Source organism: Pristiophorus japonicus, chromosome 20 (assembly GCF_044704955.1).
Source record: "Pristiophorus japonicus isolate sPriJap1 chromosome 20, sPriJap1.hap1, whole genome shotgun sequence".
Lineage (NCBI taxonomy): Eukaryota > Metazoa > Chordata > Chondrichthyes > Pristiophoridae > Pristiophorus > Pristiophorus japonicus.
The window spans coordinates 39,216,310-39,231,487 of record NC_091996.1 but is presented as its reverse complement, the minus strand read 5'-3'; positions in this window follow the sequence as shown (position 1 = coordinate 39,231,487).

The following is a 15,178-nucleotide window of genomic DNA, read 5'->3' as shown; positions in this document are numbered from 1 at the left end:
AAAAATGGAGACTAGGTGCTTTGAGAATGGGCGAGAAGCCGGCGATCTGAAAACCCTTTTTTAACGCCCACACCGGAAATATCACCCATTTTTGGGCGATAAGTTCAAAAGTGTAGGTTCTAACCCATTGGGGCCAAGTTTCGGCCTGAGTTGCTCCTGTTTTTTTGGAGCAACTGGTTTAGAACGGAGTATCTTAGAAATTTGAATTCTCAGCATTTAGTTTGCTCCAGTTCTAGTCAGTTCGAAAACAGTTTCACTTTGGAACAGAATTTTTTTTTCAAAAGGGGGCGTGTCCGGCCACTTACCCCTATTTTCAAAGTTTAGGCAGTGAAAACTTACTCCAAACTAACTTAGAATGGAGTAAGTGAAGATGTTTGTATGTTCGAAAAAATCTTGTCTACACTTTAGAAAATCAGGCGTAGGTTACAAACTAGGCGTAGGGAACGAGGGAGGGAAGGGAAGTCATTAAATTCTACAATTAATCCTTAGTTATACTTATACAAATATTATACAAATAAATCCAACCTGATTAAAAATTTATAAGCAAAGAAAAGATTAAATAAACCATGTTCCTACCTGTGTGAAACAGCAGCAGCCTTCGAGCTGCTGTGCTTCAGGCAGGCCTTTCATGTTGGAGACAGGCAGGGGTGTGGCGTCAGTGTCTCGACGGCAGCCCCAACAGCGGCAGCAAGCAGCCTTCGAGCTGAGCTGCGGTGCTTCAGGCTTCTTCAGGATTGCCGGCTCCCAAAGGTACAGGGCTGCATTGATTGTACCCACATAGCCTTGCAAGCACCTGTGGAGGATTCTGAGCAGTACCGAAATAGGAAAGGTTTCCACTCTATCAATGTGCAGCTCGTGTGTGACGACAAGCAGCGCATCATGTCAGTCGATGTGAGATACCCTGGCAGCACCCATGATGCGTTCATCCTACGCGACAGCATTATATCTAACATGTTTCAGCAGCAGCCAGAAGGGCAGAGCTGGCTACTGGGAGACAAAGGGTACGGCCTGACCACCTGACTCATGACGCCCCTACGCGTGACACAGACAGAAGCTGACCGTCAATACAACATGGCGCACATTGCGACGCGCAGCATCATTGAGAGGACCATTGGCATATTGAAACAGCGATTCCAATGCCTGGACCATTCCAGAGGACAGTTGCTATACTCTCCTCAGATTGTCGGTCACTTCGCTTCATAACTTAGCCATCATGAGGCAGCAGCAGCTGGTAGTGGAACCAGAAGACCTACGTGAGGGTCCAGTGCATGATGATAGTATTACGGAAGAGCAGGATGTGGATGATAACGACGATTAGGAAAGCATGCAAGTGCCTGATGCCGGAGCACGAGGTTGGAGGAGGGCTGTCCATCGTGCCCCTTTAACGATTGCTCAAGCCTTGCGCCAGCAGCTCATCCATGAACGTTTCAACTACTGATGCCTGAGGGCTCTGCGACCACTTTTGCGCATGGACATGTTTATTCTTTGCAGTTGTTCCTACGTTGTGTTGTGTTAATGGAACATGAAACAGTTTTAATGAAAAAATATTTTATTGAAAAGTTAACGTCACTGTAATAAAATATTTGTTGTATCAAATTATACTTTTTAATATGATTCTTGAAGATCACTTAAAAACTTTAAGATCACTTATAAACTTGTAAAGTTACAAAAGTTACAAAATAATTTCTATGTGAAAAATTTTACACTCTAAGATCACTTAAACTTCAAGATCACTTTTTAGATGCAAAATTAAATAAGTTACAGAATGTGAGAGCATTTACACTATAAGATCACTTGAAAACCCTGAGATCACTTGTATGTTGTAAAGTTACAAAACTTACAAAACAGTTTCAATGTGAAAAATCTTACACTCTAAAGAACACTTAAACTTCAGGATCACTTTTTAGGTGCAAAATTAAATAAGATACAAAAGAATGTGAGAGCATTTACACTATAAGATCACTTAAAAACCATAAGATCCCTTATAAGTTGTAAAGTTACAAAACTTACAAAACAATTTCAATTTGAAAAACGCTACTACAGCTACATCAAGAACAAGAACAAAAGCAGCAAAGAAAGGCTGCAACCATGTCTCATCCATATCTCAATGAATGTTCACTTCTTCATGGGGGTGTCATTTGATTGGCTGGGCTGTGTGCCCTTATTGCAGCAGCTACCTCAACCAGGCCCTCCCTGACGGCCTGTGCCATCGATTGCAGTCCCTCAGACATTCCCTCCCTAAGTTCCCGAGTTGACGGTCCTGCTATTTCTCCCGTCAGGACCGTCAACTCTTCACCCATTGCACTGACGCCACCGATGAGTGATCGGGTAAGCTCATTGGTCTCCATACCCAATGCCACAACCTGAGTCGCATCTGTTGCACGCTGCATCTCAGGAGAGCGTGTCTCCAATCTCCTTCTCCTCTGCCTGGGTCTGCCTTGTGGCACCACTACACTGGGAGGCGCGGGCACGGACGGTGGGATGCTCGGTGTTGCAAGCGGCACCACTACACAGGGAGGCGCGGGCTGGGACTGTGGGATGCTATGTGTTCCAGATGGCAGAACTGGAGGGAGAGGCTCAGGCTGGAACAGTGGGATGCTATGTATTGCAGACGGCAGAACTAGAGTGAGAGGTTCAGGCTGGAACGGTGGGATGCTCTGTGTTGCAGACGGCAGAACTAGAGGGAGAGGCTCGGGCTGGAACAGTAGGACACTCTGAGTTGCAGACGGCAGTACTAGAGAGAGAGGCTCGGGCTGGGATGGTGGGGTGCTCGGTGTTCCAGACGACAGCACTCGAGTGTGAGCCGTGGGCTGGGATGTTGGACGAATGGGTGTAAACTACTCCATGATATCAGCAGCAGCACTGGGACCCGCAGCGTTGGAATCAAAACCATAGTAGGTGGAACCAGAACCTATGCGAGAGAGAGGCGCAGGCTCGGACGGTAGTGCACTGACTGTAGAATGCTGCGTTATACCAGCAGCACCACTGGAACGCGCAACATCGGAAGCGAAAGCATGGAAGGTGGAACCAAGACCTATGCTAGGGGTTGAAACTCTGATGCCCCTTGATGGGGGCTCATAAACATTAATTTGGAAGCTCTCCCCTGCAGACATTTCAGTCATCGCTGCCATCATCCAGTCTGATTCATCCGCAGCTGGTTGTACTGGTTCTTGTTCCGTACCCTCAGGATCCTCAGGGTTGGCAGCAGCAGCATCGTCATCATCATCATCATCGTCATCATCATCATGTTCTGCAAAATACATCAGAACAGTCAAATGTTTAACAGCAAGGCAGGGGGCCGGATGGGTGGCATGAGTACTCTCACACATAGCAGGCCAGGCAGCAGGTTGATTTAAAGAGCCACGATGCATTTTCAGGACTTACCCTCTTCCTCGCAGGCCCAGCTTATGCTGTACTGATTGCTTTTCTCCATGTACGACTCATCATAGCAGCTACCCTCTGTTCCAAGGGTGTCAGTGGATGCAGATTGGGCGTGCCTCCTCCTGTTCGAGTTGCCTCCCTTTTGTTGTGGGCCAATTTCTTCTGCAAAGAGTAAAATATAACTTTTTACAGAGTGTGTCAATTTGCAAGGTGGGACATTCAGATAGCCAGGTTACAATTACGATTAAATTAAAAATGGGAAGTATTACTTACACTAACTACTTGACCAAGGTCATGCCATTTCTTTTTACACTGGCTTCCAGATCTCATGGTATGCACCACTGCGCAGTAATCTTCAGCAACTTGGTTCCAGCGTTTCTTCATTTCTTTTGGTGGCACTTTTATGCGACCTCTGTTGCTGGTATCTAGCTCCTGCCATCTCTGCTCAATTACGTTGACTAATATCTCTACTTCCTCATGCAAGAAATTATTTGTTCTTGGTGGATGTTGATCCATTGCAAAGTTGAATTGGCACTCTTATTTCTCAAAACACACTGTTCTTAATTTGCATGCACCAATGCAGCACCGGTTCTGCAAGTTTAGCAGTGAAAAGCTGAACTCACTGATTTCAGCAGATGATTTATTCAACAGTGCTGCTAAAAGCACTCCCTCACACACAAAAATATCACAAAAATTAAATTACAAACCTTTCCAGGGGTCCAAGAGACAAATCTTCACTTTTTATCCAGTCCCTTTAAAAATGGGCGAGTGCCAATGTTTGTTTGACACTGCACGTGCGCGCACGCACCAACGCGCATGCACAGGGTTGCCGGCACAACGTTGGTTCATTTAAATTAGACCCGCCCCCCACTGCTTACAGAATCAGTGCGAGTGTTTGGCTCCGCCCCTTGCTGTGAAGTGCGCGCCGCGCCAAGCAGAGATCGAGCTCCGAGGAGCCGGAGAATCTCGCAGTTTTTTTCATGCGCACTTTTAGGTGCGAAGAACAGGCGTGCAGTTCGGGGCTGCGCCGTTTTCAGCGCGGCCGGAAACTTGGAGCCATTAACTTTATAATTTTTTTAATGGCATTGCCATAACTGCTTCACCTGTTTGTTGTGTATTTGCCTTTGTCACCAAAAGAGGATGTGAGCCCTTTCACATCATCACTTGTTGCAGCATCCACTCGTTGAATAGTTGGCATCAATGCAGTTAAAAAAATAGAATAATTAGTATGTGACATCTTCAGATATTGCCGAAAACAAGTTTTCTCTTTCAATTTTCAAAATAACGTTTTGTATTTTTGACCTCTCCTTATGTCTCCAAGGGGCATTTATCATTTCCCAGTCAAGCCGAGGGAAGCCTGCTGGTTGGTTGGGACTGTGCGTCTACTGCACTTCTGCCAATGGAATGGGGCATTGGGAAATCTCAAGTTTAGTGTCTTTGCCGGAGCAACACACATTGCTGATACTTTGCTCGTCCTGCTAGCATAATTGATTGTGCTGTCCTTCATATTATCCTCTTTAGCTCCTATATGAGGACACCGAGGGGTGATTTTTCAAGGCTGTGCAGTCCCAGTGGCAGTGCCAATTTGTAAAATTAAACAAATATTTCTATTTTTCCTTGGGTGAAATGTTCCACCACCAATATCTGTCTGATTATTGATTTTCCAGCTTCGTTTCCATTTATTACCAGAGAAACTACTTAGAGCACTCTCAAAATATAGCATATGCTCTTTATCGATTCACTTACAATTGGGCTGTTATGATAGTTGAATATAGGATTAATGATAACTCAAAATATATCAATAATAATTATCAAAGATGTAATACTACGTAAGGTATATAGTATAAAATAGGGTGCATTTGTGGACAATGGTGTAGTTAGAGTACAGGTACATAGACAACATAGGGAAGTGGGAGGTCACACAACATTCTGCCTGGAATGTGACACTTGATTTGATCATGGGCAGTCGGGCTGGAGGCAGTGCTGCATTCAAGCACTGCTTAACAACACAGAGATAGGTGCCAATGTATAGTGGCATGGCAGGCATAACCCTTTAGAGTTCAGACAATGTGCAGCGCTAACACTCCCTAAAGTTCAGCAAATACAATAAATTGAACCATCATATGTAAAAACTCTAGAAGGGGCCATGGGCTCAAGCTGAGATGTGGAAAGATGAACAGGCAGTTTAGATTGAACTATTTCACACATATGTTGGTAAAGACATGGGAAAGACATGTAGAGAGCCAGTGGAGGCAGTTAGCTTCAGCAGAAGCAGTGATTCAGGGCTATGAGAGTTGCAATGGTGCCTGCTGTTTCTCTTTCTCAAGGTGTAAGCCATAAGGAGTACAAGGGTCTATTGTGATCGTGTACATTCCAAAATTACTGCTGTACATCTTGGTCAAGATATGAAGAATAAAGCAGACATCACATTTATACACCTAACATAAACGCACATAAATATGAATTTGAATATACTTTCATGTAAATAGTGGAATACTGGGATGAATTATAGTGACAAATTTGGTCAGTAGCCTAAATGGTTACTGTAAGTGACTGATCAGTATACAGGTTACACCTCTTGCTTAATTCCACTGTTGTTTAATTGATATTATCTGATCCCAAGTCCAAATCGTTTATGTAAATGGTGAACCACTGTGGTCTCAGCAACAATCCTTGTGGAACTTCCCACCTTTATACCTGTCTGAAACTCTTTGTGTTACATTTAGAATGTACATCTTCAGCTCAAACTGTTGTGACCTTGGTCTCTTTATTGTAACTCCAGAGAGAGGAGGTAGTCTGCCTTTTATACCTGCTTGCCCAAGGTATGTAGGTGACCCTTGAGTCTCCCACAGGTGCGCCCCCTGGTGGAAAATCTTACACACTGGTAGTGTTTACATACATAACTCTCTGGTCTCAGAAGTGGGGCTTGAACCCACAACCTTCATGCATCGGAGGGAAGAGCACTACCATTGAGCCACAATTGACACTTTGTGGGAGAAGCTGGTAAGGGCACACACAGCGCCATTCGGTTTCTACACAAATAATATAACAGAGCAGTTTAACAGATTTTTAAATTGAAAATTCTATTGTTTTAATCCGTTGAAAGATCACACTCGAGAATTCTATTCAGAAATGATGCATAATGTGCAAGCCACCGTTAAAGTGTAAAACAAACTCCTGACAGAATGAAAAATTAAATGTTTACCAACTCGACGATTTCCGCCCCTGCCTCTGCTCATCTGCTGCTGAAACCCTCATCCGTACCTTTGTTACCGCTAGACTCGAGTATTCCAATGCTCTCCTGGCCAGCCTCCATAAACTTGAGTTCATCCAAAACACTGCTGCCCTTATCCTATCTGACATGAAGTCCCGTTCGCCCATCACCGCTGTGCTCTCTGACCTATATTGGCTCCCGGTCTGACAACACCTCAATTTTAAAATTTTCATCCTTGCCTTCAAATCCCTCCATTGCCTCGCCGCTCCCTATCTCTGTAGTCTCCTCCAGCCCTACAAACCTCTGAGATATCTGAGTGCTCTAATTCTAACCTCTTGCACATCCTCGATTTCCATCGCCCCACCATTAGCAGTTGTGCCTTCAGCTGCCTAGGCTCTAAGCTCTTTAATTCCCTCCCTGAACCTCTCCGCCTCTCTACCTCTCTCCCTGCCTTTAAGATGCATCTTAAAACCTACTGCCTCACCTGTCCTAATATCTCCTGATGTGGCTTGGTGTTAAATGTTGTTTGATAACCTTGCTGTGAAGCACCTGGGCCATTTTACTATGTGAAAGGCGCTATATAAATACCAGTTGTTGTTGTTGTCCATCGGCACAGAAAACCAAACCAGATGAAAAGGAGAAGAAAGAATGTTTCAATATGTTTGTGCAGGCAGTGTGCTAACAACATCGCAATACAATGCTACTTACTGTCTTAAATGCAAAATGAGAAATTCTGATCAAATTATGTAATTTCAATAATAAACACAGCAAACAGTATGAAAAACACATGGGAGTCAGATCATCGACCACACACTCCATCTTCCTGTGCAGCTTTAGAAATAAATATTATTAGAAATATCCTGTGAGCATATTATTGAGTAATTAATAAAATAGGCAACATTTCATGACCATATCAGAGCTTTTGTATCTGTAGCCATACGTCTCAGTTTTTGATTGGCTTCACGATTCCTATGGTCTGCTCATGGCCCAGTTTTATTTTTTTACCTTAACAAAAGTCTGCACCTTCAGCAGAGAAGAGAAAATTGGGGAACAAAATAAGAGATTTTGATTTGATGAACTACAATAAATATTTTTGAAAAAATGCAATGATGTATCAGGAACATAACATAAGAATGAGGAGCAGGAGTTGGCCATTCTGCCCCTCGAGCCTGCTGTGTCACTCATGGCTGATCTTCGACCTCAACTCCACTTTCCTGCACTATCTCCATATCCCTTGATTCCCTTAATATCCATAAATCTATTGATCTCCGTACAAGAAGATAACGAACTTTCAGCTCTGTTTCCTGTTTGTTTCAATACCATCCAAGACAGAGCAGTCTGCTTGATCGGCCCCTCCCCATGAACTCAATACCTTTCTCCACCCCACTAGTAATATACTGCAGCTGCAGCATATACATGATACACTGCAGCAACTCATCGAAGTAACTTCATCAGCACAATCTAGCCAAGTGTCCTCTATCACCAAAAAGGTCAAGAGCAGAAACATCATGGGAACGCCACTACTTCCAGATTCCCCATCAAAATACACCCCCTCCTGATTTGAACATATATCACCATTTCTTTATCATTGCTAGGTCAAAATCCTGGAATTCCCTGCCCAACAAGGACTGCAGTGGTTCAAGAAGGTTCACTATCGCCATCGCAGGGATACTATAGATATGCAATAAATGTCGATTTTCCAGTTCCACCTACACCTTGAGAACATTTTTTTCTAAGAGTCTGACAGCAGGAAAACAATTTCAGGTCCCAATTAACAGCCATGACCATTCCCCACTTTAAGGCTGCGATTTTGCCAACCGAAGTGGGCCTAGTGTGGACAAGGTAGGTGGCAGGTTGCAACCCCATCTCCACACTCACAGGTACATACATTACAATTAGACGTTTGTGTGGAGTATAAACACTGGCATAGACCAGTGGGGCCGTATAGTCTGTTGTGTTGTAGATTCCCCATACCTCGGAAGCCGACTATCAGCAAGGGCAGACATTGATGACAAGGTCCACCACCGCCTCCAGTGTGCCAGCACAGCCTTCGGTCACCTGAGGAAGAGAGTGCTTAAAAACCAGGACCTCAAATGTGGCATCAAGCTTATGGTCTACAGAGCAGTGGTGATATCTGCCCTCCTATATGGCTCAGAGACGTGGACCATATACAGTAGACATCTCAAAGCGCTGGAGAAGTACCACCAGCGCTGCCTCGGTAAGATCCTGCAAATCCCTTGGGAGGACAGACGCACCAACGTCAGTGTTCTCGATCAGGCCAACATCCTCGGCATCGAAGCACTGACCACACTCGACCAGCTCCATTGGGCGGGCCACATCGTCCACATGCCTGACACGAAATTCCCAAAGCAAGCGCTCTACTCGGAATTCCTACACGGCAAGCGAGTCCCAGACAGGCAGAGGAAATGTTTCAAGGACACCCTCAAAGCCTCATTGATAAAGTGGAACATCCATACCGGCACCTGGGAATCCCTGACCCAAGATCGCCCTAAGTGAAGGACGAGCATCCGGGAGGGCGCTGAGTGCCTCGAGTCTCGTCGCCAGGAGCATGCAGAAACCAAACGCAGACAGCGGAAGGAGCATGCAGCAAACCAGACTACCCACCCACCCTTTCCTTGAACCACTATCTGCCCCACTATCTGACAGAGACTGTAACTCCCGCATTGGACTGTACAGCCACCTGAGAACTCACTTTGCGTGGAAGCAAGTCTTCCTCGATTTCGAGGGACTGCCTCTGATATGATTTGATGAGATTCTATGTAATTCTATATACATACCATTATAACTGACTGGCCCTGATATTTACTGGGGCAGGATTTCTGGTCAGCCAAGCATGTGTGCTTCTTTCCCAACAGAATCCCCGACTGGAAGCCAGCCTGATTGGCAGTCCTGACTCCCTGTCAGTTGGAAATGCAGCATCAGAGTCAGTAGCCAAGGAGCAGGTAAATTTGTGCTGGAGGAGATGGTCATTGCCTGGCACTTGTGTGGCGCGAAAGTTTCTTGCCAATTATCATCCCAAGCCTGGATGTTGCCCAGGTCTTGCTGCATGTGATGCAATGAAGCGTACATCCATTCCCATTATTTTAGGGTACTAGGACCATGGGGAGTGGATGGTGGCAGCCAGCTGCGCTCCCAATAAGTCAGCATAGATGTTCCTGATTAATAAACAAACATGGAGGTTATAAAACCTAATAGTTCAGATCAGCATCAAATCTTCAGGGATGAGAGTCACATCTGGAATAAATGTATTTTTTGTATTCCTGAACCAAACAATAAAAGCGTGCAGGAGCACTGAGCTATCTTCAGTTGATTAGGCTGCATTTGGTCGAGAACATGAAGGGGTGACACAAGTGCTGGCCATCCTAATACAAAGGACACTTGATCAGAGTGGGTATGGACTGCTTCATTATCTGCGGGTTGCATATCCAGGTCCGCGCTGGACTGGTCGTCATCATCTATGTGGTGAGTCACAGCACGCTTGCTCAGTTGTGGACACATTCGCTGATGATGCCCCACTTTCGAACAGCCTTTACAGATGTACTGTTTAAAATGACACTGATAATGTCGATGATTGCCCCCACAACGGCAACAGGATGAAATCGGATTCGTACCCGTTGGCGGACTTTGAGCAGCTACAGGTTTTGCATATGCAGTCGAGTAGGCCCTGCCATAAGCAGCTCTGCCAACGTGACACAATCTTGTTTACAGTACTTGCAGAGCTCCGACTCTTCGATGATATCTGCCTTAAATTATCATCCGTCGTCATGCATGCCTGGGTAATCGCGATGGCCTTGCTCACATCCAGCGTCTCCGCAGCCAATAACTTCCGGAGAATCACCTCGTGGTTGATTCCTATTACGAAGAAATCTCGCAGCATGTCTCCCAATGTGTCTTTGAACTTACATGGCCCAGCAAGACGTCTTAGGTCGGCGACGAATTCCGACACATCCTGGCTCTCAGAACGAACATGCGTGTAGAATCGATAGCGTGAGATGATGATGCCTTCTTTTGGTTTGAGATGGTCACGTACCAGAGCACACAATTCCTCATAGTCCTTGTCCGTTGGACGTGCAGGCGAGAAGAGATTCTTTATGAGGCCATAGATTTTCGGACCGCGAACAATGAGGAAAACCACCCTGTGCTTAACTGCGTCAGTAGCTTCCTCCATTTTGTTGGCCACGAAGTACTGGCCCAGGCGACCAATAAAATCCGACCACTCCTCTCCCTCCACGAATCTCTCCAGAATTCCAATGGTGTTCATTTTGCATGCGGGGGTTCTTGAGTTACCTCGTCGCCAAATGTTATGTATGTAATAACTCGATAGACTGAATACTGTAAACTCACTCAGGTCCAAACCTGGCTCAACTTTATTCAGGCCCAAAGTGCCCTCATTACATGGTGGCTTGCTTTATATACCTGGCCCGCACACATGTGCATACAGTCCAATGACCTCCGACAGTGGTGCCCCCTGGTGGCTAGTAACCCCAAGCATACATTCATGACAGTGGTATATAATCAATGATTTAGACTTGAATTTAGGGGGTATGATTAAGAAGTTTGGAGATGATACAAAAATTGGCTGTGTGGTTGATAATGAACAGTGGCAAATGGAATTCAATCTAGAGAAGTGTGAGGGTTAACAAGGCAAGGGAATCATAGGCAGTCCCTCGGAATCGAGGAAGACTTGCTTCCACTCCCAAAGTGAGTCCTTTGGTGCCTGAACAGGCCGATACGAGAGCCACAGACCCTGTCACAGGTGGGACAGACATTCGTCGGGGGAAGGGGTGGGTGGGGCTGATTTGTCATGCGCTCCTTCCGCTGTCTGCGCTCGACCTCTTCACGCTCTTTGCTTTGCGTTGAGACTTGAAGAACTCAACACCCCTCCCGAATGCACTTTCTCCACCTCGGCGGTCTTCGGCCAGGGTCTCCCAGGTGTCAGTGGTGATGTCGCACTTTACCAGGGAGGCTTTGAGGGTGTCCTTGTAACGCTTCTGCTGCTCACCTTTGGCTCGTTTACCATGAAGGAGCTCCGCATTAAGCATTTGCTTAGAGAGTCTAGTATCTGGCATGCGAACTATGTGGCCTGCCCAGTGAAGCTGATCGAGTGTGGTCAGTACTTCAATACTGGGGATGTTAGCTTGGACGAGGACACTGATGTTGGTGCGCCTGTCCTCCCAGGGGATTTGCAGGATCTTGCGGAGACATCGTTGGCGATATATCTCCAGCGACTTGAGGTGCCTTCTATACATCGTCCATGCCTCAGATCCATACAGGAAGGCGAGTATTACTAAGCCCTGTAGACCATGAGCTTGGTGGTAGATTTGAGGGCCAGGTCTTCAAACACTCTTCCTCAGATGGCCGAAGGCTGCACTTAAATGGTAGGACACTGAGAAGAGTATAGGAACAAAGGGACCTTGGAGTGCATGTCCACAGATCCCTGAAGGTCGCAGGACAGGTAGATAAGGTGGTTAAGAAGGCTTACGGAATACTTGTCTTTATTAGCCAAGGCATAGAAAACAAGAGCGGGGAGATTATGCTTGAACTGTAAAACACTAGTTAGGCCACAGCTAGAGTACTGCAAGCAGTTCTGATCACCACATTACAGGAAAGATGTCATTGCACTAAAGAGGAGATTTACGAGGATGCTGCCTGGACTGGAGAATTTTAGCTATGATGAAAGATTGGATCGGCTGGGGTTGTTTTCTTTGGAACAGAGGAGGCTGAGAGGAGACCTTATTCAGATGTATAAAATTATGAGGGGCCTGGATAGAGTGGATAGGAAGGACCTATTTCCCTTAGCAGAGGAGTCAATAGCCAGGGGGCACAGATTTAAAGTAATTAGTAGAAGATTTAAAGGGGTTTGAGGGGAAACTTTTTCACCCAGAGGGTGGTGGGGGTCTGGAACTCACTGCCTGAAAGGCTGGTAGAGGCAGAAACCCTTGCCACATTTTAAAATACTTGGATGGGCACTTGAAGCGCCGTGACCTGCAGGGCTATGGACCGAGAGCTAGAAAGTGGGATTAGGCTGGATACCTCTTGGTCAGCCGGTGCTGACACGATGGGCCGAATGGCCTCCTTCCGTGCTCTAAATTTCTGAGATTCTAACGAGAGGCGGAACGACACCCAATTTCGCCCTCTGGAGGTTTTATTTCACCTTCCTTGGTATGAGCGTTATATTCCGAAATGCGCCTTCGGAAATGTAAATGAAGCGCCGAAAAGATGAGTGACACTTAATCTGGGTTAATATTTTGAAAAAATATTTTGAAATATGGTGATTTAAAAGCAAATCACTGTGTAATTACAGAATAGGAAGGAATCCCGTGGAATAAACGGAGAACGGTTGTTAGTCGGGAGAACTGTGGTGTTTGAAAAAAAAGCAACTTGTCTGGATGGATGCTTCCAAAATATTTCGTGCTGTCCATGGTCTGATGTGCTCATTAACATTCACCGCCCCAATAAATATGAGCCACCGTTCGGGTGTCCTGTATGGTTCAGGTTGCAGAGGTCCGCCCTGACATCAGCAATAATGATTTGGAGGTTGCCAGAATCCCAATGTACAAGCCCCGCCCCCGCCCAATGTACCCTGTACAAGCCCCGCCCTACCCAATGCCCCCTGTATAAGCACCGCCCCCACCCAATGCCAAATGTACAAGCCCCGCCCCCACCCAATGCCCCCTGTACAAGCCCCGCCCCCACCCAATGTACAAGCCCCGCCCCCACCCAATGCCCCCTGTGCAAGCTCCGTCCCACCAATGTCCCCTGTACAAGCCCCACCCCCACCCAATGTCCCCATTCAAGCCCCGCCCAATGCCCACTGTACAAGCTCCGCCCCGCCCAATGCCACCTGTACAAGTCCCGCCCTCACCCAATGCCACCTGTGCAAGCTCCGCCCCGCCCAATGCCCCCTGTACAAGCTCCGTCCCACCCAATGCCCTCTGTGCAAGGTCCAGCCCACCCAATGCCCCCTGTGTAAGCCCTGCCCCACCCAATGCCCCTTGTACAAGCTCCGCTACATCCAATGCCTGCTGTACAAGCTCCGCCTCACCCAATACCCACTGTACAAGCTCCACCCCACCCAATGCCCACTGTACAAGCCCCGCCCCATCCAATGCCCACTGTACAAGCCCCGCCCCACCCAATGCCCCTGTACAAGCTCCGCCCCACCCAATGCCCACTGTACAAGCTCCGCCCCATCCAATGCCCACTGTACAAGCTCCGCCCCACCCAAAGCCGCCTGTGCAAGCCCCGCCCGACCAAATGCCCCCTGTACAAGCCCCGCCCCAGCCCAGCCGGACAATCTGATTGCCGCTCAGGTCCTGGGCAGATAGAATATATACATCAGTGGCAATTGCACCATGCCCTCCCTCTCTCTCCCTCTCTGTATGTCTCCTCACTCCCTCCCTCTTTGTGTGTCTCCTCCCTCCCTCCCTCTCTCTCTGTGTGTCTCCTCCCTCTCTCCCTCCCCCCTCTCCCTCCCTCCTTCCCTCACTCTCTATGTCTCCCCCCTCCCTCCCTCTCTCTGGCTGGCTCCTCCCTCCCCCCCTCCCTCCCTCTCTGTGTCTCCTCCCTCCCTCTCTCTATGTGACTCTTCCCTCCCCCCTCTTCCTCCCTCCTTCTCTCTCTGTGTCTCCTCCCTCCCCCTTCTTCCTCCCTCCCTCTCTCTCTGTGTCTTCTCCCTCCCTTCTCCCTCCCCCCTCTCTCCCTCCCTCCCTCTCTCTCTGTCTCCTCCCTCCTCCCTCTCTCTTTATCCCTTCCCCCTTCTCTCTTTCCCCCCCTCCCGCTCTCTCTGTGTCTCCTCCCTCCCCCCCTCTCCCTCCCTCCCTCTCTGTGTGTCTCCTCCCTCCCTCTCTCTCTCTCTTCCTCTCTCTCCCTCTCTCTCTCTCTCTCCCTCTCTCTCTCTCTGTGTCTCCTCCCTTCCCCCTCTCTCTCTCCCTCCATCTCTCTGTGTCTCCTCCCTCCCTCTCTCTCTCTCTCTCTCCCTCCTCCCTCTCTCTCCTCCTCCTCTCTGTGTCTCCTCCCCCCCCCTCGCTCTCTCTCTCTCTCCCTCCCTCTCTCTCTCTGTCTCCTCCCTCCCTCTATCTCTGTGTCTCCTCCCTCTTCCCTCCCTCCCTCTGTCTGTGTCTCCTCCCTCTCTCCTCTCTCTCTCTCTCTCCCTCCTCCCTCTCTCTCTCCCTCCTCCCTCTCTCTCTTGCTCTCTGTCTCCTCCTTTTCTCTCTCTCTCTCTCTCTCTCTCCCTCCTCACCCTCTCTCTCTCTCTGTCTCCTCCCCCGCCCTCTCTCTCTCTCTCTCTCCCCGCCCCCCCTCTCGCTCTCTGTCTCCTACCCCCCCTCTCTCTCTCCCTCCCCACTCCCTCCCTCCCTCTCTGTCTCCTCCCTCTCTCTCTCTCTGTCTCCTCCTCCTCCCCCCTCTCTCTCCCTCCCTCTCTCCCGCTCTCTCGTCTCCTTCCTCCCTCCTCTCTCCCTCTCTCTCCTCCCCCCTCCCTCTCTCTCCCTCCCCCTCTCTCTCTCTGCCTCCTCCCTCCCTCCCTCTCTCTCCCCTCCCCTCCCTCCTCTCTCTGTCTCT